Source organism: Mustela putorius, unplaced genomic scaffold (genome assembly GCF_011764305.1).
Source record: "Mustela putorius furo isolate JIRA1106 unplaced genomic scaffold, ASM1176430v1.1 tig00000407_pilon_pilon_pilon, whole genome shotgun sequence".
In the NCBI taxonomy this organism is placed as follows: Eukaryota; Metazoa; Chordata; class Mammalia; order Carnivora; family Mustelidae; genus Mustela; species Mustela putorius.
This window is the reverse complement of record NW_025421373.1, coordinates 16,433,772-16,457,203: the sequence shown is the minus strand read 5'-3', so window position 1 is coordinate 16,457,203 and position 23,432 is coordinate 16,433,772.

The following is a 23,432-nucleotide window of genomic DNA, read 5'->3' as shown; positions in this document are numbered from 1 at the left end:
ATTTTGAGAAGTTATTATTATCAGTCTTATTTTATAGTTCAGAAAAATTAAATTTAGAAAGGGAAAGTAATGGGCCCTGGATGACATGGTTAAAAAGTGACATTAGCAGGCTTTGAATCCATACCTATCTGAGTCCAAAATCTACCTCATACTTAAACACTTTCTCCTTTGAGTCACTTTAGAGGTATATGTGTGTAGTACATATATATGTGTGCGTGTGATAAGTGCTTGTGACTGACAATTTAACAGACAACGCTAAGAATAATTAGTTATAAGAAAATGTCTTTACTTTTAAGTGGTATTGCTTAAGTTATTCAAGATCAAAGACTTTCTGATGATTGAAATGTATCTCTTTGAGCAACAAATGTTTCTAAGTTCTCTGTAGCCTCAATGAATGTAAAATAATTTTAATAGTGTGTTACAGATAGAACAATGGTTTTAGACCTTGTGGGGAAATGAATGGGTCGATTCAAGCTGTGTAGAACAGCTTCATGGAAGATTACCCGAGGCCATGTCAGTTCCTTTCACTTTTCCATCTTTTCCCCCTTTTCCATAAACTAAAATACTGGAAACACAGCTGTGTCCTCTCTAGAGGTTTGTAACTTGACTCTCTGCAAGTATATTTTTTGCTTTCCTGGTTGAAGTTTTTATCTTCTTTGTTATTTCTTTAAACTACAATATATTCATCATCAGAAGCAAAAGATGATACTGAGCAGGCAGAAATCAAGTAGTGGTTGACCTCACATTCTTCCTCCATATTTGACATTGAATAGAACTCAAAGTTTAAACATTCTAAGACACATCTTGGTTGAAAAGAGTGAATTCTTGTATGTCTTAGATTGATTGGAACAACTTCTTTTTGACATTTTTTTTGCAGCAGAGTACTCTGTCTTAAAGGTTTAAAACAATACGGATACCTGAAGTTGGCTATTTTGACAGTTTGACAGCTCAGTTCTTTCCCTAGCTGAGTTCCTTACAGTGCCTTGTATGGAAGAGTTAATGTGTGCATATAGTACGTGATGTGTCTAGTTGTGTTGGCCATGAAAATGCCTCACACCACATCCACTCCATATCCCCCAATTGCTTGACTCATAGACCCACGTTGATTTTCAGAAGCCACTTAGGATTCAGTGATGAACCTAGAAGATCCTGAAATGTGCAGGACTTGATTTGGCATTCCACTGCCTCCCCTCCAGATGAGCCACAGCTGGACCTTCTAGAAAAGAAGTCTGCGAACCAAGGCCTGAGGGCCAAGTTTGGCCGAAGACGTGCTTCTGTATGGCCTACAAGTGAGGAAGAATGTTTACATTTTTAAAAGTTTTGAAAAAATAGACAAAAAGATCATATACCAAAGATCATATATGCCAAAGATCATATACAGCCCACAAAGCCTAAAGTATTCACTATCTGGTTTCTTATGGGAAACATTTATGGGCCTCTGAACTAGAAAATGAGCCCTATGAAGTTTACTGTCTGTTTTGTTTACTGTCATTTCTCAGTGCCTAGAAAAGTGCTATGGCTAAAACTAAATTTTACTATTTTAAGCTCATATATCATCTCATCACATCTTTTGAACTGAGTTTGACATCAAGTCACAAAAATGTTATAAAACAGATTTTATCTTCCTACCTTAATGGATATGACTATAAAACAACAAAATTGTCAAATATGGTGAAAGATGTTCTGTTGCTAAACTAAGAATATCTGGATGAAAAATAAAACAAATAAATATATAATCTATCCATTATTATTTATTTTACAAAATTCGTTTTCTTAGTTTCAGTTCAGCAAAATCTTTGTTATGTTGTAATAATCATTTTTCGATAATTTGTGCTCTACAAATTCTAATAATTCAAAGAACTAAAAAATAGAAAGTATAATTAATTTGAGTGTACAAAATGTGAATATATATGGATCAGAATATATGCATTAAAGTAACAATTGAGAATCAAAAAATAAAATAATTTTGTTTTGAATTTATTTTTCTAAAATATTCAGTCATCTAATTAGAATAAAAGACAGTGCAAAATAAAATGATTAAATATCGAAATTTTAAGTTAAAATTATTTAAATAAAACTGAAATTATAACTATGTTATTGAAGTAGTTACTACCAATTCCTGTGTCCATCCGGTTGCCAGGATAGAGGAAAGGTTTACATCCTGCTCATTCAAAAATAACATAAATTATTTAATATTAGATCGTTTTCCTCAGCCACGAAATGCAACTATTGCAAGTACTTGCTAATTCGCAGGTTTGAGAATACCTCTGGAAATAGGAATTGATACAGAAAAAGAAACAAGATGGAAGTTCAGCATTAAGGGAAAGTAATCCTTGTTGTGTGAGAAAATTTGCTCTGCTGTTGACGGGAAGGGTTTTACAAGAGTTTTGTAAATCTTCCCAACACTTTGAAGCTATGTTGCACTCAGGAATGAGCCACAGAACAATCCTCAAATCCTGGAGTTGAACACGGCTGTCCTTTCTTTGAAGGACACAGAGCAAGAGATTTTGAACAGGATTTCCTTGTGTCTAAAAGCTGTCATGGAAGCACCAGGGAGCCCCAGGCTAGTCCCCAAGCACATGTGTGCATGCTCCTAAATCTACTTTGTTTTCTTTGGTATACACAGGACACTCTATCATGCCAGGCACAGAGTAGTGGCCCTTTGCCAGGGTCAAAGGGTAGTAATTCTCCCAATAATCTAATGAAGTCAGTGCTATCCATCTCCTCCTCTGAAGATATGAAGAAAGGGACACATAGTGGTTTAATTTACCAAAAGATGATCAGTTAGTATGTGGTAGGGTCAAATCCAACCCAATCAAGTTGAATGCAGAATCCAAGACCTAAAAACTGTGCAGAATAAGATCGTGACCTTTTTAGGATTACTAATGCCTAAAGTTATTTGTTGATTCAGTAGAGACCTCAGAGCTCTTCAATATTCAACTCTATCCTCAGCTGTTAGAGAGCTGAGTGAAGTCCTGTTCCTTTTTCTAACCTCCTGCAAGACCTTTGCTCTGATTTGTTTCTATATTTATTATTTTATTCATTGCTTTCTTTCCTCCCTCCCTTCTCTTCTCTTCTCTTCTGTTTCTCCTGTGTGATTATATTCCTCTGTCTTCAGTCAGCCCCTCCAATTATCCTGTTTCAGATTATGCAATAGTAAATAAAAAACACTTTTGATCTATTTGTCATTGTTCTTCACAAAGACATAGATTTGACATCAACAAATTGAACCATATAACTGCTAAATTATGGAAATCATAATATTACTTTGATAAGTTATTTTTTATTGTATTTTTCTGTCTTGCCACATTTAATTATTCATGGAAAACAGGAAGACTTAAATGTGTAGCTTTTGATTACACTTTGTAGTCACTTTTCCATATTAACAAAGATATTCTTCCAGCTATTCAGGATTTCACTTTTGCTTACAATAAAGAAAGTACATATTGATTCTCATTGTCTGAAATCTGAGCCGTGAATAGAAGTGTTGATTTTTTTTCTGTAAATATGAGAGTATTTCTCTTAATTTTACCTTTATAAAACAACTTTCCCCTATTTTAATTACCAAGTACGATTGTTATATTTCCTATGAAAGAAGGCAGTACTGTGAGGGATACTCATAAAATAATAAAACAAGTTCCACAACCCAGTGCAGATCATTTAATTACCTGATAGTTTTAATGGAAATTTCTTAAATTTCTGTTTGCAATTATTTCAGAACGAGAGATAAATAAAATAAACCAATGTCAGCCTATGTAGGGAAAACTTTTTAAATGGTATTATTATGCTGATGTTACCATGATGAGAAAAAAGCAAGTCATAGTATGTAGACCTTGACTTAAAACATACACAGATAAGGGGCGCCTGGGTGGCTCAGTGGGTTAAGCCGCTGCCTTCGGCTCAGGTCATGATCTCAGAGTGCTGGGATCGAGTCCCGCATCGGGCTCTCTGCTCAGCAGGGAGCCTGCTTCCCTCTCTCTCTCTCCGCCTCCCTCTCTGTCTACTTGTGATTTCTCTGTCAAATAAATAAATAAAATCTTTTTAAAAAAAATACACAGATAAGAAATAAATTTGTGCTAGATCTAGCCACAAAATAATTTTAATCCTTGAATATTAAACTTTTGCCTTTGTAAAATAAAGCAACTGAGCTAATATTGATTACTTCCATTGATCTCCATGTCTTGGGAGAAAAAGAACTTATAAGAAATAGGTGCATACCTTCCTTGTAACAATCCAGGAGGGGAGAGGTCAACAGGGTGCTTATTACACTCTTATGTATTGAAGCAAGATGGAAGAAACACTAAAAAAGAACTGATACCCTGGTTTGGTTTAGAACAGATACTATGTATAACTTCCTTATTTACTTAGAGCTTTGGGATGGGAGTTCAATCTTACTGACTTTACCTGTGGAAAAAGCACCAAATGGGGCCAATGAAAGCCAAACATGGCCCCAGAGTAGGCTATTAAGTTCACCTCCTTTGGGGCACCTGGGTGGCTCAGTGTCTTCCGCTCAGGTCATGATCTCAGGGTCCTGGGATTGAGTCCCGCATCAGGCTCTCTGCTCAGCAGGGAGCCTGCTTCCCCCTGCCACCCCACTGCCGCCTGCTGCTCTGCCTATTTCTGATCTCTCTCTGTCAAATAAATAAGATCTTTAAAAAAGAAAAGAAAAAAAAGAAGAAAAAAAGAAAAGAAAAGAATAAGATCACCTCCTTCATCAGCTACACGCATCCCAAGGGAGTTTCTTAAACTACCTGGGGACCATGGATAGGAGAAAAATAGGGTGAGGAAAATGGACAGGCATTTCTCATTACTTCCCTTTATTTAAAAAAAAAATGTTGTACCCATAAAATATAAAATAGATGTACACAGGCATAAACACACATTCTCAAGGCAATTAATTCTAAAAACCACGTAGACAGGCAAGAAGAAATTTTGATGAGATGGTTCCCTCCCCTCAAATTTCTTTAGCTAATATTGTTATTGAACAACTATCTTATCATTAGTTCACAAAAATATATAAAATAACTCTTCAGTTTTTAGAAATTCAGAATTCTGTCCACATCTTGTATCTGAATAGTACCTCAAATCTCAAATAATAGTTTAAGAGTCTTTAGCATCAAAGATTTATTTCCTCTTCAGTAAGTGGTAATAAAATGATGACAAGGATGCCAAAGCCAAGTGTTGAATTCTATTTCTCTTGATTAGACAGTATAAGAGCAGAGATAATTGTGTTTTCATTGGCTGATGATAAGTATAAAAGATAGTAAAGGTAGCTGTTACATATGCAGTTTATACCATGCTGAATGCTTTACACAGCCTCTCTTTTAAATTCCCACCAAACAGAGACTCTGGAGCTAAACTAACCAGGTATTAATTCTGCTTTCACCCTATCATGAAGTGTATGGCACTGAACAGGTTGCTTAACTTTCTGTGACTCAGTTTTCCCAAATGCTGAGTTACTACTAGTATCTATCAATGGTATAGGGTTATTATGGGGACCTTGAATTGGGATTTGCAAAATCAATACCTGTCCTAGAGTAAGACTCAGAGCATAAAACCTTACAAGGCTGGAAATGCTTTCCTTATTCCAGATGGAGAAACTGAGCCTCAGAGAGGCTTACCAATTTTCTTAGATTGCATGGTTTTTAAGGGCTTGAATTTGGTAACAGCACTGGAGAGGAAAAGATTTCTGTGACAGATGCTGCCAAGTCAGACTTATTAGTTATACTGGATATTATTAGATGTTATAGGACTTAGCAACTATTTAAACTCAGGGAGTAAAACACTTATGAATGTGTCTGCACTCAACAAGAAAGCTAAAAACAAAATCTCCATCTGTTATTTTTCTTTGAACTAAAATGACAAGACGCTGGCCACTTTCATGACAGCTTTTAGAACCAAACACCTGAAGAGCTTGGATTTATTTAGGTCACTGTACCCCCAGCTTGAACAGTAATCTGTTTTTCATTCAGTTCTTTTTACAGAATGCAACATAATTAAGGATCATAACTATAAACATGAAGTTGTTCATAAAGATCAATGTGTTCTGTTCATGTTATTTACGGGGAAACTTTTGTGTGAATCCCCCCTCCACCCCTGGAATCACAATTGAAACAAACATTCTTAAAAGTGAATGCTTCTGTGAATGTAAAAAGCAATTCAGAAAGGGCTTCCTAGCTGCGTATACTGCAATTTGGGGAGGAATGATTATCTTCTTACAAAATCACTTAGTGAGCCCTTTTGTAAACCTCCACATTTTCTTCTGTCTAGGCTTGATGTATAAAAAAAAGAAAACAAAAAAGGTGGTGTGTTGAAGAGTTTGCCTGCTTTTGTTTACTTCTTCTCATTTACATGGTGTAGTAACAGAACCAGCCAAAGGAATTTCAATTAATTCAAAGGCGGCTAATAATAAAGCTGTTGTTATGTAGAATAAACTAGGCATTATGGCAGTACCTAAATGCTTTGAACATCAAGAATATTTGAGGGTTCTGGAGAAAGCCAAAGCATCACAAGGGCTTCATTCTGCCCTTTGCCTTCAACCCACAGCCCCCACTGATCTTACTGGCTCCCAGACCCAGGCATCCCATATTTGGTCCCTTGTGGGGGAGGAGTAGCTGAGTAGCTTGTTGATGCGTCTGTGTGGCATCCATGAGAAGGAGGGGAAAGGGGATGAAGACTCAGAACATGACCAACTAAAACCCCAATTTTATGCAAGCTCTGTATTTTTTACAAAGCATTTCTTCAGCATATGCAGGTGGCCTAATCTATCAAACAGCTTTGCCTTCTATTGCCAAGTCATCCTACAAACAAAGATGGCACCCAGTAGGCTACGGAGTGACTTAATGAAACACAACCTCCGTATTTTCCTCGAGTTGCAAGAGACTAAACCACCAGAAGCTTTTTTTTTGCCTCAAATGCTCCGTTACTTTGTTCAATGCATCTAAACAAGCCCGAGGCGGAACACTGAGGGCTGACATACTAATACTGAGGGCACAGCATCAGAATTAGAGCAGACATGGAGACAATGCAAATGAACCCTTGAGTCAAAGAGCAAATGTTCCTAAGGTTCAACCCATGGTAGCCATTTCCATGGGGGAATTACAATACATAGCAGTTGGGCATAAAAATGATGAAACAGCAAAACCCTAGAAACAGTAGCAATAGTAAATTGGTATGCCATTTTCATTATTTTTTTGATTATAAAGAAATATATATTGATTATAAAATAAATCTGGAAATTAGAGAAAGCCATTAAGAGAAAAATAAAAATCCAGTTCCTTAGAGATTATTTATTGTCTTATTATAAATACAATATATACCTCAATATAAAAATAACTTTGAAGCTAAAGAAAATAATGAAAAAAGTTATTCATGATTCTTCTGTCAAGGAGTAACAAGTCAGTCTTGACTGTTCAATCAGATGATGTGATTAATTTTGTAACATTAAGGATTTTGAAAACTTAACAGTTAATTTTCATAAAATCAGCTCGAAATATTGGATTTAATTAAGCACAGCCTAATGCATATCAAGATCAGAGGATCATGCATTCATTTCACATTTAAATACATGACTGTAATACTACCTTTCAGCAGTGTCGTGTGGATCATTCTCTTCATAGGGTCAAATTTAAGAAGCACAGTTCAGTATCATAAATAAGTAAAAAAAAATTTTTAAATATTTTATTTATTTATTTATGAGAGACAGAAAGAGAGAGAGAGAAAAGCAGAGGGAAAAGAGACTCCCTGAGCAGGGAGCAGGGAGCCCAATGTGGGACTCTATCCCAGGACCCTGGGATCATGACTTGAGCCAAAGACAGGTACAACCATCTGAGCCACCCAGGAACCCTAAGTAAAAAAAAAAAAAAAAGAAAAGAAAAGAAAAAAAATGTTATGCTCTACAGCCTTCAACACCCAATGTTCAATCCCACACTAAAAACTTTCCAAAGACCCAGTGGAAAATCTCTTGCACCTGAAACAGCAAAATTCTCTTCATTCTTTAAACTCTTAATATGCAAGAAATTCTGGCCGGTTGTACTCTCAACCTCAATCCAATGCCATCTGCCTTTTTAACCCATCTGTCTTCCTGAATACTGAGAAATCATAAAGATCAACTTTCCTTTCCTTAGAATGGAAAAAAAATTCAATTGCAAATATCTGTGTGTGTGTGTGTATGTGTGTGTGCGTGCGCACGCGTGCATGTGAGCGTGTGAGAGATGGGGAAAAGAAAAACTATGAACACTTTCCTGGTAGTTTATTTTTTACCTGTCATATGACCAAAATTTGGAGTTTTATAGGATTCTATTTGCACTGTCCCCATTTGAACTATACAGTTGAGGCATATTTTTTATTATGACCTACGTATTATGAAACATCCATTGAGCCACATTAAAGCACTGCAAAAGAGTTGCATATAGGGGTGTGTGTGTGTGTGTGTGTGTGTGTGTATGTTTTGAGTAGATGTGTCACCACACATATGAGTAAATAGTTATCAGTACAAGGTTTAAGAACGGAGCTTCGGAACTTAAATAAATAAACAAATTGACCAATGTCCATCAAGAGTGGAGATATCCAGGATATTTCTCTGTATTTATCAGAAACCTGTCTGCAAGTAGAAGATCTTTTTATAAGAAAACACTAGATTGAGTTACAAACACTTCTGCAAACAAGAAGAACTATTAAAACCCTGAAGAATAGAAATGAAATCAAAATGAAATAATAGGATGAGAAAAGGATAAAAAGAACTTTTTAAAATAAAAATCCCGCATATGCAAAGAAAAGAACAATAAACTTACTGGAATTTTACATCTTCCTACTATTATCTTATATGGAATGCAGACTGTAAATGGTTAAGAATTGTATTAAATGTCAAGTAGCTGGATTAAATATTATAGCTTAAATATAATTTATATCAACTCTTCTGTGGTTATTAGAGTGATTCCCTTCTAAATAAAAATATCTGGGGCAAAGAAATAGACAAAATTCCAGATACATGAGAAGAAAAACATTTTGTACATATGCCACAGGATTACCAAAATTACAAAGTTAATGGAGTTATTTTAGACCCAAATGGACCCTGTTCTAAAACATACTGAGTTATGTTATGTGATCACATGATTACATGCCTGGGTAACCAGCTGGTCTTACCAACATGTAGCTTCTTCCCCAGTAGGTACTGGGTGAGCTACCATGCTGCCTTTTTAAGGTGCTCGTACCTGCTGCTGTCACCATCTGTTAATGCCGCTGGTCAAGTCTTGGACCATACCTTGCATAGCAAATGTGTATCCCAGCCTTATCCTTTAGTACTCTTTATGACGAGGGGAATATCTATATCTGTGAACAGCTATTGAGCCCCTAAAATGTGGCCACTGTGATTAGGGAACTGAATTTTTATTTTATAAAATATACTTAAATGTATATAATCACACAGGACTGGCAGCAACCTATTCAACAGACCTATCAAAGGACTCTACACAATATAATTCATCAGAAAACCGTCACTTATTCATGGTCTGTGTACATGCAACCCCATCTGCGTTATACTTCCTAAGTCTTTGTGAGAACACAGGGGTACTGGCTGTGGGACAATGCACTTCACTGAATTCTTTGGGTGAAATTTACTATCCTGATAGCTACTCACTGGGGAAGTTTATTTTAGAGTGTTCAGAATTTCACCTGCTGAAGACCAGGAAATAGAAAATGAGTCATCAAGAAATGTTGCAGATTACCAAGGATCTTTTAAGGCAAAATAAAGTGTTCCTGTTTTTTCTTTCCCTTTCAACTGAGTGAAAAAACCGCATAAGGCATATACACAAAAGAAACAGGCGTCATGTGCAATCAGAATCCTAGTTTGCCAAAATGACTCCAATTTCAGATAGGCTTTTACGCTATGATTGTTTCCAACAGGATAATGGTGACATCAAAGTCATTTCTGGGCCATGTGAGAGGAGAGCTACAGGTCGTGAACCTGAAGCCCAGACATTTGTCATCAACTAAATTCTGGCTTTATCCGAATATCATTCATTCTCATCTTGGCCTTGGGCAAGGTGCATCTCATCATAATATTCACATGCATAAACATGGAAACATAAAAGCAAATGGTGATATGAATATTCATTGCTCGAATAAGTACAATTATGATGATACCAGTAACAGGGATGAAAATAAGAATATGCCACCCTTGCAAATTATATTACAGTTTACAAAGTATTTACACATGCTATTCTTATTGATTTTGAGTTAAGATAGTAAATAAAATGCCGAAGAAAAATAGCTGTTTCTGTTTTTGTGGGATTTTTGTTGTTGTTGTTGTTATTGTCAAGATGTTACCAAAGAATATGCCATTGTAATCTCAGTCTCCTTTGGAGATGCGTTTTGAGGCTTCACAGCAACCATCCTCCCCCTCTTCCCCCTCCTCATCCTACTCCTTCTCTCCCCATTCTGGCTCCTCATCATTATCATCACCTTCCTTTACATGACAATATCCCTAAAGAGTAGAGTAGAAGTATCAATAGTTTTCATGTCTTTCTGAAAGCCAGCCATGTTTTATGCAAGATTAAAGATACCTTTTAATTTATAAGAATTGTTTTTCTGGGGTGCCTGGGTAGCTTAGTCAGTTAAACATCTGCTTTTGGCTTAGGTCATGACTGGACTCTGGTCATGATTCCAGGATCCAGGGATCAAGCCCTCCCAGCCCCCAAATCTGGCTCTGCTCAGCAGGGAGCCTGCTTCTCTCTCTCCCTCTGCCTACCGCTCTATCTACTTATTCTCTCTCTCTCATTCTCTCTTTCTCTGTCAAATTAATAAAATCTTTTTTTTTAAGATTTTATTTATTTATTTGACAGACAGAGATCACAAGTAGGCAGAGAGGCAGGCAGAGAGAGAGGAGAAGGAGAAGCAGTCTCCCCGCCAAGCAGAGAGCCCCATGGGATCATGACCTGAGCCAAAGGCAGAGGCTTTAACCCATTAAGCCACCTAGGCGCCCCATTAAAATCTTTTTTAAAAATTAAGAAAAAAGAGTTGTTTTTCCTCTCCTAAGAAATACCACTCACAAAAGCCTTTTATTGATTAGGTTAAAAAATTAACTTCTAAAATCCATAAAATTGCAAGAAAAATCAATGGCTACTTTGGGTGGCTAAAAAGCATCCAAAAACTGAAGCATAATATTTAAACAAATAAAACAACTAAAACATAGTGCATAAAACAATGTCCATGTCCCCAGATAACTTCTATCTTAAAAGTTCTGCCTTTGAAAATCATAAGGAGAATTTTGACCTCTGAAAATATACTCAGCAAAGGTATATGATCTTACTACAGTTTTCAAATTAGAAACTGTGTTTAGCACAATCAGTTTGATTTGGTGTTCAAGTATATGAACAAAAAGGGGGTCTTAATGCTTTATACTTATAATGAACAAAGCAAAGTCAAATATGTATACATTATTTGTGTTCAAAATATTCTAAAAGAGAGTAAAGATCATTTCAAGTTGATCTTTTGTGAATTTTTATTAATATTTTTTAAACTTTTTTTTTCAAGTTGAATCGCCTCAACATAAAGAAAAAAAGGTTATAAATTCAATTACAAATCCAGAAACATGCATTTGATTCTGAAAGTGGAACAGCCATGAAAGTATCCAATATTAGTGCTTTCTTACTGGCTCCTGAGAATTTCTTCTTTTAAAACATGTTATTGTTGCACATGATCTCTTCTGATTTGGACCCGGAATTTTTATGAATGTTTTAAATGAGCAGATAATCTGTTCCGATTCCATTCCAGAATGTCAATAAGTGACCTTAGTCAAGTTGTTTTGTACTAAGCACACACTGTTCTGCATACTGATGAAATCTTATAGGACAGAGTGGAGATAGAGATATTTTTGTTTATTTGGTAGGCTCAAATATGTATAAAAATTATAAATGGATACATTTGTTCTGGTTCTTTGTTTCCAAGACTTCAAACACATACTCCACTTAGTATTAAAGATGCATTATTTTTTCAGTTTATTAATATGAGCTAAATGTTTGCTTTGCACAGCATTCAATTCTTGAAATTTTTAGATGAGTTAAAATATCTTCATCTTCAAGGCTGTTATACAATTATAATGCCATTAGATTACTGTGTACCCAGTAAAGCTATACTATGGACATATATTTATGAATATAGAAAAACCTTAATGAAATATTTATAGGTCCAAATTCTTCCAAATATACATTTATTGAATGCTAATTAGGTTTATATTTTTACAAAGAGAAACACAGAAATATACACTCAAACATGAAATTAAATTCTGTAAAGAAATACATCAAAACTGTAATAGTAGTGATTAGATTATATAATTATAATTTGCTTTATTTCTCCAAATACTTTTTGAAGTTTGGTATATTAAGCATAAACTGCTTTCTGACTGGAAAATATATTATTTTATATGCACAAGAATGTATATGCAAGTTCTCTTTCTTCAAAGAAATTTTTCTCTGAAATCTACCCCCTTATACAGACTTTGCAATGAGCAAATATTTAGCCATAAATGCCATTAATGACCTCATTTTTATTATATTACAAGCTTTTCTACTGAAGGATAAACTCCATTCCTTAATTCTTGCTAACACAAAAAATGGACTTCAAGGTTACTATGGACATCAAAGTTGAGAGAGCAAGGACATTATTCTGCAATTAAGGTTTCCTAGCACAATAAAATTGCCATGGACAAAGCTATTGCCTTTTAAATGCTTAAAGATGATTTAATGTCAGCCATAACCCATGCAAAAGCGCTGCTCAGAGAGGAGCTTTATCCCATGATGGCTGATATTAAAGAGTTTTACTGTCTGTTTACTTCTTCAAAGAAAACAAAATACCATTGAGAGAATGTATTAGGCAATTTAACAATTGACAGTTGGAAAATTAGGCAATTTAATAGTATGAATCACCACTGCTTCTGGAGAACAATTTATCCTGCTGTATTTCATGAAGAACTAAGAGCCAATATAGGTAGCAAAGTTGGTGATAATCATGATTATCTATAGTACTCAATTCAATTCAATTCAGCTCAGTTCAATTCAGCAAATACTCATGAATAACTACTTTGTTCTGTGAAGCTTTGAGCCTCATCATGTCCAGGGTCAGCTCTGGAGACAGAATTCCCATGTACAATCTGGAGCCAGCGCTTCCTAACTCCGAAACACTGGGATAAATTGCGCAATCTCTCTCTCCTCAGTTTCCTCAGGGGATTAAAACCCTACTTCATAGGATTAAATAAACTGGAAGCATGAGTGCCCAATTGTATTTCACCAAGCAAAATCAGAAAATGTCTCCTTCTTAAATGCAAACAAGATGTCCCCAGCATAACCCATCTGGAAGGGTCATTAATAGATGAGTTTATAAAGTATCTCAAGTGAGTCTCAAAAAAAATTTTTTTAAAGTTCCATATTTAATCAAGGAAGTCAGGGTATTTATTACCCTATACTGTAATATCCCTAAGATAATATTTGTACGTATCTTTGATAAAGAGAATTTTAGAACAAAATCTTGTCACTGTAATCTGTAACGAGCACACGGATCAGCACTGAATTGAAAGTGTTAAATCTTTCTTCATTGGCCTTTAAAAACTTTTTGAGTAAATTCTATAATTCTCTGCCAGTTTTAGATTTTCAATTCCAATCTACTCTAATTCAATTTAAAATGTCAAGCTCTTATCCAATTTATTGCTCAGATCCTGTCCTCCCCTCAGTACTTGTCAGAAGGGGGAAGAGGGTACGGTCAGCCCTTCCATAACCTCCTTCCTTCCCTCTTCTGGGTCCATGTGCTCCACAATTATGAAGACCAGGATCCATGTTTAGAGCAAAGGAAGCAAAGGCTTGACTTAGCCAGGCTGTTGTAGGTCTCTTTTACTTTCTGTGGCTTCTTGGACTAACCTCAACTGACTGTGCTTTGAGAGGAACAGTGCCAGAGACCCCCTCCCAGGGCAGACCCCCGGGGGGTAGGGATAGTCAGGTGGTACAACTTCCAAATTTCTGCAGCACCACATTGACCTCCATCTTCGCTTAATACATTGTGGATGCTTCAGTGTTGAACAAAAACTGCTTATCTCTCTACCTCATTATCTCCCTCTAATTCTACTCTAAACCTAGCAGGTCTACCCAGAGTGCAAAACATTGAGCTTGCCACATTAAAGAAAGTCCATCCTGGAAATGAGTTGCCAGCCCTATCTTCTTTCATGTACCTCCAATCTCTTCTATTGAATCTTTTGGAGCGATTCCCCCCATTTTAGCTTGATAGAGAGGAAAGAAAGTCAAAATATCCATCCTTGAGTGAAAAACCCTGAATTCCTCAAATATGTTCAATTTTTTAAGGATTAGAAAGAGAGAAGGATTCAGGAATTGGTTGAGAGTAGCCAAGCTGATGTGGATATTTTTTAATAAGCCCTGGGCCCAGCTCTGAACACCCCTGCTTTCAGTTCTATCTTGAATAGGCCTATGGTGGGTAGAATAATGACCTCCCAAAGATGTTCATGTCCTTATCTTTGGGACCTATGAATGTGTCGTATTGCCTGCCTGACAAAAGGGAATTAAGGCAGCAACTAAATTAATGTCACTAATCAGCTAGAGTTAAGAGAGGAATATTATCCTGATGAAGCAGCCTGGTGGACCCAGTGTAATCACAAGGTCATTAACTATGGCCAGGGGAGGCAGAAGGGTCAGTGTCAGAATGATGTGATGTGATAGAATTGTCCAGCCATTGCTGGCTTTGAAGATAGAAGGGAACCACAAGTCAAGGAACACAGGCAGCCTTCAGAAGTTGGAAGAGGAGAAGTGAGTTGGGGGAAATTGGAGGGGGAGACAAACCATGACAGACTGTGGACCCTTGAGATATAAACTGAGGGTTTGGGAGGGGAAGGGGGGGTGGGGGGATGGGTGAGCCTGGTGGTGGGTATTATGAAGGTCACGTATTGCATGGAGCACTGGGTGTGGTGCTTAAACAATGAATTTTGGAACACTGAAAAGAAAATATAAAATAAAATAAAATAATAAAAAATTTAAATAATAAAATAAAAAGAAGTTGAAAGAGGCAAGGAAACAGATCCACCCTTAGAGCCTCCAGAAGGAATGCAGCCCTACAGATGCCTTGATTTCAGCCCAAAGAGATACACTTTAAACTTCTGACCTCTAGAACTTTAAAATAATAAATTCGCATTGTTTTAAAATACTAAGCTTATAGTAATTTGTTTCATTAGCAATAGGACGCTAACACAGAGTTTTCGTAATCAATTTTATTACCCCCCCCCAAAAAAAACCACTCCTTTCTCCTATTCCATGACTAGGAAAGACCCACATCATGATTTGCTAATGCAAATGTTTTGTTTTATTTAGAAAACACAACCTGATTGTATAACATGATAATCCGGGTTGTCCATTCAGATTCAGCATACTTTACTCTAAGACCATGTTTGTAATGCATTTTTCCATTTAACTTTTTTTCTATAAGAGACATTAATACATCGGAAATCACTTATGAAGTCATGATCAGAGAACTGTTCATTTTTTTTTGCACTGAAATTTGCACAAACAGCTTGACACTAAGGAAGATTTTTGCATGCCAGGCCAAGGAGTTTGAAATCAATTCAGTAGCCAACCAGCAGTCATTGAATATCTCTGAGCAGAAATCCTGAGATTAGAATTTGAAAAATTGCTCTGGCAATAATGAGTAGATTGGACGGAAGGATGACCGACAAAAGAGAAACATCTGGATTATATATTGTCATCGGATGTAGGCAGGTGATGATAACGATCTAAAACAAGAACATGGTACAGCAACAAAAATGGAGAGACTAATTAAAAGTAAATTGTGTCAAAGAATTTTAGCAATTAACTCTCTGCGGAAGGATAGGCATGAATGAGTCAAAAAGATAAACCCTAATTTTGTATGTGACTGAGAGACTATAGACATCAAACTGCTGTGGAAAAACCATTTGTAGAATGAAAGAAGGTTATAATGATGTTGAAATAAAATCTATGGGCTCAAAATGGAGTCACTCTCTGCCTGGGGTAGACACGCATCAACAATCCAAAACTTAGATAACTTTCACGTCCCTACAAATACTCTGCTTGACCAGAAATGCAATATATGCAGCCAACCAATCCCCAAAACCAAGCCAACACTTATTCCTTTGTTTCTTTTTCATTTTCTGTATTTTTTTTCTTTCCTGTCCCTTATTCCTTATTCAATAAATGCTTTCTCCTTCTGTCCTATTTTATAGTTCTCCAAACCCTTGGGAACTCAGACTGCCATTTCATGAAATGTTAAATAAAGTTTGTATCACCTAAATTGTCTTCTTCAATCATTCTTAACAATAATAAAACTACCAATACTTTGCTAAACATTTCACAGCTAAAAAATCACTAGAAATTTATCCTGGAGAAAATAACCTTTAGACATTGTAATGTATTCCCAGGATAAAAAGTCATTCTACTCACCATTAATTCATTCCACTGTAACTTCTGCCTGATTCATTTGAAAGATACTCTAAGAGAAATACAACTTAAGCTACTTTTTTAAAAAAAACTACTTGTCTTAATCCTTTCAGGCTACTGTAACAAAAACAGCCTGGACAGCTCAAAAAACATTTCCTTTTCACAATTCTGGAGTCTGGAAGTCTGGGATTGAGCCTCTAGCACATTTGCTGTCTGATGAAGGCCCATTTCCCGATCCACAAGATGGCCATATTCTTACTATGTCTCCATATACCAGAAAGGGTAAGGGAGCTCTCTGGGGTCTCTTATAAGGGTACTAATCTTCAATTTTCTCCATGCTAATTGGTACTTACTTTTACAATATTTCTGCAGAGTATGTATCAGTTTAGTTCCTATTCTGTAAATAGAAACCTTCCAAGTCCTTAAAATGGAAAGAGCTTTAATACAGAAAATTGATACCTGGAGAATTGTTTGAAGGGCTGGAGCAACAGGGGGACGTCTAATGAAGGGTTCTACCACAGAAGGCCAGAGAAGAGATCGCTAGAATACCTATTACCTCTACCACATTCCAAAAGGTTTAGGAACCTGAAGGATGCCAAAGGAAGTTTTAAGTTCAAGAACATACTTCCTTATAACATGCGGAGATCGAGATTGAGAGGCTGCTGCACCATAACTGTAACTCCTTCTCAACACCAAAGCTGGCACAGAATTCTGCCACAGAACACAAAAACAAAGCAATTATTTCTTTCCCTACTGGTGACAGCAGGATTCAGCCAGCAGTAGAAGGAAGATGTTGTTTGTCTCATTTCTGTCTTCTAAATCTCACACAGGGCATTTAATAGGCAGAAAATTATTTATATCTAGAACATTAATGACAAGGAAATGGAGTAGTTAGCTTTCTGGGTCATATAATACAAGAAGAGCCCCAAGAAAGGGGTAAACAATAAATACTGGGTGCCAATTAATCATATCCAACACACAAGGTTTCATTTTAAATACTTTATCTTGGGGTACTGGGGTGGCTGAGTGGGTTAAAGCCTCTCCCTTCTGCTCAGGTGATGATCCCAGGGTCATGGGACCAAGCCCAGCATCAGGCTCTCTGCTCAGCAGGGAGCCTGCTTTCCCCTCTCTCTCTGCCTACTTGGGATCTCTGTCTGTCAAATAAATAAATAAAATCTTTAAAAAAAATAATTAAATACTTTATCTTATTTATTTCCCAAGTTGTTCCTATCGCTCTTAAATGTTTTAATGTAAATGAGATAGGATATCTTATTAAGGCATAGTTTTGCTAATTATGTACAACCTAATCAGTTAACCTAACACTTAAAGTTCTCAAAATTCTCTATTAACCAGAACCTTGGCATTTCAGGGCAAAAATAACTGACCCTCATTTTGATGACCTTAAAGCACAGTACTTCTTCTAAACTACAGAACTGTCTGTACTCCAAAGTGAAAATTGTCCTTTCCTATGTTCCCTAAGGTTTTTCATTTTAGAGAAAGGGTTTTGCTTCAAATGGATTGTTTTATAATACAAAAAGAGAAATGAAATGATGACATTCCTAGATATATAAAGCCATAATTAATCATGTTCCTAATTAGGGCAAGAAGTCTTTTTTCACCTGATTAAACTTCTTTTAAATCTTACAGGTTTTTTAAAGTTAATACGGTAAAGGGGAGTATTTACTTCCAGGTTATTTAAAGTTAATATGGTAAAGGGGAGTCTTAGGTCCATGAAAATAAAGATGGCTTCCCAGACTGACAAGGCTTCTTAGACATCAACAAGCTAATTCTCAAATTTCTATTAGCTAATATAATCTTGATATAGAAGAAGGATGGTGCAAGTGGCAGTAATCACTTAACTGATATTAAGGGTTACTATTAATTATAGTAATCAAGACTGTGGTATTGGTTAAGGGATAGACATATAGATCAATGGAACAGAACAGAGGAGTCAGAGAGACCCACATAAATATGCTCATCTGATTGTTGACAAAGGCATAAAATCAATCGAATGGAGGAAGAAAAAGATCTTCGGCAATTGGTGCAGGAGTAATTGACCATAGATCACCAAAATTATGAAGCTCCACCTAAATTTCATACCTTATAGAAAATAGATCATAGGCTCAAATGTAAAACACAAAACTATAAAACTTTTAGGAAACAAAATTTGGAGGAAACCTTAAGGATATAGAATAGGGCAAAGAGGTTTGTTAAACTTGACACCAAAAGCATGTTCTGTAAAAGAAAAATCTGATCTCATCAAAATTAAAAACTTTTAACTGCAAAGGACCCTGTTAAATGAATAAAAAGGCAGTACAGAATGGAAGAAAATATGCGTACCCAGTTGCCCCTAAATAAACCATTTTAAATAAATAAATAAATATCAATAGTTTAAAGCTCAATAGTATTAAAAATCCAGTAAGAAATGGGCAAATGATATCACCACACATCTCATCAGAGGACATATACATGGCAAATTTGCATGTGAAAAAATGTTTCACATTATTACTCATCAGAATAATGTAAATCCAAACTACAATGAGTTATCAGCAGATTCTTATCTGGAAGGTAAAAAAAGAACAGCAAGAACACCAAATGCCAGCATGGATACAGAAAGATTAGATAATTTATACCACACTAGTGGGTATGTAAAGTGACACATTGACTTTGAGAAAAAAAAAAAAAAAACAACTGGCATTTTCTTAAAAATCTAAGTATGGGGGGCACCTGGGTGGCTTGGTCATTAAGCCTCTGCCTTCAGCTCAGGTCATGACCCCAGGGTCCTAGGATTGAGTCACGCATTGGGCTACCTACTCTGCGAGAAGCCTGCTTCTCCCTCTCCCACACCACCTGCTTGTGTTTGTTCCCTCTCTCACTGTCAAATAAATAAATAAAATCTTCTAAAAAAAATCTAAATATGCAGCTACCAAACCTCCAGCAATTGTACTCCCAAGCATTTATCCCAGAGAAATGAAAACTCCTGTTCACGTGGAAATCTATCCATGGTTGTTTATAGTAACTTTACTGTAATAACCAAAACTAGAATTAACTCAGACATCATTCGGTGGATGAATGACTAAACAAACTAAAGTACATCCATACCGTGAATCCTACTCACCAGTAGAAAGGAACAAACCGATGTACACAAACAAACTGATGGGCACAAAGACATGTGCAGAGTCAGAGAATTACGCTGAATGAAAAAAAGCCAACCCCAAAGAGTCACATACTATATGGTTCCATTTATATAATATTTTTCAAATGATAAAATTTGAGAAATGGAAAGGAAATTAGTGGTTTCTAGGTTTAGGGCTGGGAGAGGAGAGAAAGGTAGTGAGTACGGCTCTAAGGATGCAGAGTCCTTTTTATGAGAACTATTCTGTCTCTTAACTGATCGTGGATGTCCAAACCCACATGTGATAAAAATGTATAGGACCCAACACTCACACACAAATAAAGACAAGGAAAACTGAGGATATCAGACCAAAAGCTGTGGATTGCATCAATGTCAGTAGTAGGTTGTGATATTTTATTACACTTTTGCAAAATTTTACCATTGGGGGAAACAGGAAAGCGGACAGGAAGACATCTCTCTGTATCATTTCTTAAAACTGCAGTTAAAAAACGAAAAAAAGTTGATGTGAAGAAGTTGCTTTAAACTATAGTAGAATTATATCACTCATGTATATTACTCAAAATCTGTATTTTCAAATCTATTTATTAAAATACTTCATCAAAATAAAGCAACAGTGTTTATATATTCTTTCTTAAAATAATTCAAAGTTGATAGTGCGGGCCCTTGAGAAATTTAGGGACAACACACTAAATTCTCTTGCTTGAAATAATTTTAGTTTTTAAGATATGGATTATCTTGTGTTGAGCAAATTTATATGATAAAATAATCCCCAATCTAAAATGTCTGAACAAGTGGAAAGAAAGTCAAGAGAAATTCCATGAGGAAAAAGTAGAAAACTGTAAATATGAAATGTAGACTTGATTCTTGTGAAAACCAGAACTTCCATTATAAAAATGCACCTTAGAAGAATACAGAGATCAATGTCCCCTCATCTCACTCCTTCTGCAGATAGTCTGCTCGAACCACACTGGGCCAGGTGGCGAGATGAGGTACAAACCTGAATTCAACCTTTTTATTTTTCCATGTTCTTGGAAAATAAGGTCCATTCATAAATACACAAAGCTATCTCTTTTCAGTTATCTTTACTGTAGTTTAAAAGGTTTCATTTACCAATTCCTTCAACACTTCAAGATCTATAGCGTGAAATTATATTTCCTTGATTCCTTTATTATAGATCCTCAGATGAACTATATTTTTTTAAAAAGCCCCGAAGGATGACCATTAAAGTAAAAACAAAGAAGAAGTATATCATAATTCAAGGGAAAATTTGTCCAAGCAAACAGACTATACATCGTTGCAATGAAGCACAAAATTTGATTTTGAACTTCATTGCTATTAAAACTGAAAATTAAATGTGGTGGATCACTTAAATATTTTATTTTTTTAAAGCATAAAAATAGGTGAGATTTTTTCCTATTAATAAATTATAAAGGACTGTGTTATATATGACATTATGAAAGATAAATAATCCAATGATTATATCTTGAGTATAGGTAAGATAAAAGAGCAAAGCATTTACTTCTAAGAGATTAATATTGATATATTATGCCATAATTGTATAAAGAAAATTCTATAGGTATGACATAGATAAAGTTTCATAAAAAGAGATTATAGACGACCTTAAAAATAGGTGGGGGTTAATCTTATCCTCATTCTCATCTCCAACATTCAGTTAATCATCAACTCTCCCTGATTTCAGCTTATAAATTTCCCTTGACTCCATATAATTTAGCCAGGAATGTGCCACCAACCCCCCAAACAGGCTGTTGTTTCAGCCACTCATGTGAGTCCAATGAATATCTAGTACCCAGCCAATTCTCTCAGGTGACTCATTTATCAAAGTTGTGCATTTGATTTGCTGAACATATATGACTTGCCTGCACCTTACCTAGAAATCGTAGCTTTTGAATTATTTCTTGGAGAAATAAAGCTCCAATGCAGGATATGAGAACGCTCAAAAGTGAGCAAGCGTCCACTTCTGAGGCTTTGCATGAATGGAACCTCTCCTTCTCTCCAATTTCATTTCAGGCCCTCCCTTCACACATTTATATGATGCAGCCATGAGGGATTTCTTTCATTTCCTCAAATGTCCCCATCTGTCCTAATTCATGCCTTCATGCACTCACTATGATGATGGATAATGAAGACAATCCTCGAGGATGTGTAACTTGCCTTGAATGCTACACACAGGGACTTCTTTAAGAGCCAAATGATTATGAATTCACTAGTGCAGACTCTACAAATTTCTTGTTCTTAAACAGCATATTTTACTCTCGCTTAGAAAGAAATAACAACCCTTTTTAAACTACTTTTTTTTTTTTTTTAGTTATTTCTGAAGAAGAGGACCATGACTTTGTTCAAATATTCAAAATGTCTGCCAAGCATTCCTCTTCCAGTGACGCAGCGCTTTCTTTAGCCCTGTATATCCCTGCGCTGTAAGGAACTTGTCTCCACTGAACTGAGTACAATTTGTAGCTTTAGTTCATGTCTAGGATCTAAAGTACTCTCTATCCAGCTTGCTCAACTGGAATATTACTCAAATGTTAAATATTAACATCATAAGAAGTTCTGTGACCTTTTAACTTCTTCTGATGTACTTCGGAAATGGTTATTTCCAGTATCTTACACTTGGCTGTGCGTGGATTTATTCTTTATTAAAAAATAAACCATTGTGCGTGCCTGGAAAATTTTGAAATCTGGTGTTACCCAACAACTTAGAAACATAAAATTGTAATCCTGTTAAAGGATTTTAAAGGATTAAAATTCATGAAGCTTGCAAAAATAGTTCTAAGAAAATATGGAGTCACAAAATAACACCATTGTGAAGTAACAGCACAAACAGAAGAAGGCCAATTAAGAACACCACTCCAAAATGGCCTGGGGTGCGGGAAGAGGGATAGTACTAGCAAAATTCCATGAAATTTGGAAATAGTTTGCCTGAAGGAAGCCTATTAACACTAATTGGTTTGAAATACCAAATATTCCCTAGATTTAATATTTTTTTGTCAGTTTCTTTAATTTCCTACCTGCCTTCTCAATTCTCCAGGTAAATACAGGTTTAAGTACAAGCATTATTTCTTGGCAAGAAACAAATACTTTTTCCCTGGTGTTAACACAGACCTCAAAAGTAGTAAAGCTGAGGCTCTTATCTTTTGTCAGATTTCTCCACAGTAAATCTTCGCCCAGAGGTCTCTGGGGTTTGCAAGTAAAAATGTAAATTAAATATTGAAAATAAAAATGAATCAGGATGCTATTAAATGATGACTAAATATCAATCTTTATTGTTCATAGAAATATCTAATCACTTATATTCCTATATTCCTAGCTGCTAAGGCTTTACACCCTACAGTTTTCTCAGTAGGTGATAGAGACATTCGTTGCTAAAATGCATGCCATTGGCTTGAACTTGACCTCAGTGAGATATAAAATCTTTTGAGTCTGAGATGTCATAAAAAATTATATTAAACTAGGGTCTACTAGCAATATGTCTTTACCTGCTATTTTTCAGTTCTCTAAGTTGTGGTTATATTTCAAATCAAAGTAGTCATAAGTCAATGAGGCATAGAGAAATCTCCAATCTTGTAATTAGAGTACATTTTAAATATCCAGCTACTACTGCCATACACATGGTTTTATTTACAACCCATGTTGGATAGTTCTGGTACTGGAATTAAGACTTTACCTATTTCCATGCCACATGGAGAAGCCTGGCTTTAATTCCATAAACAATCAGTTGGATTCTTAGTTCTGAATTTTTTAAATGTGAATGAAAGGAGAAAATACTTTTCAAAACACAGCAATGTTCTCCACACCATTGTTTGTTAGATGGAAAA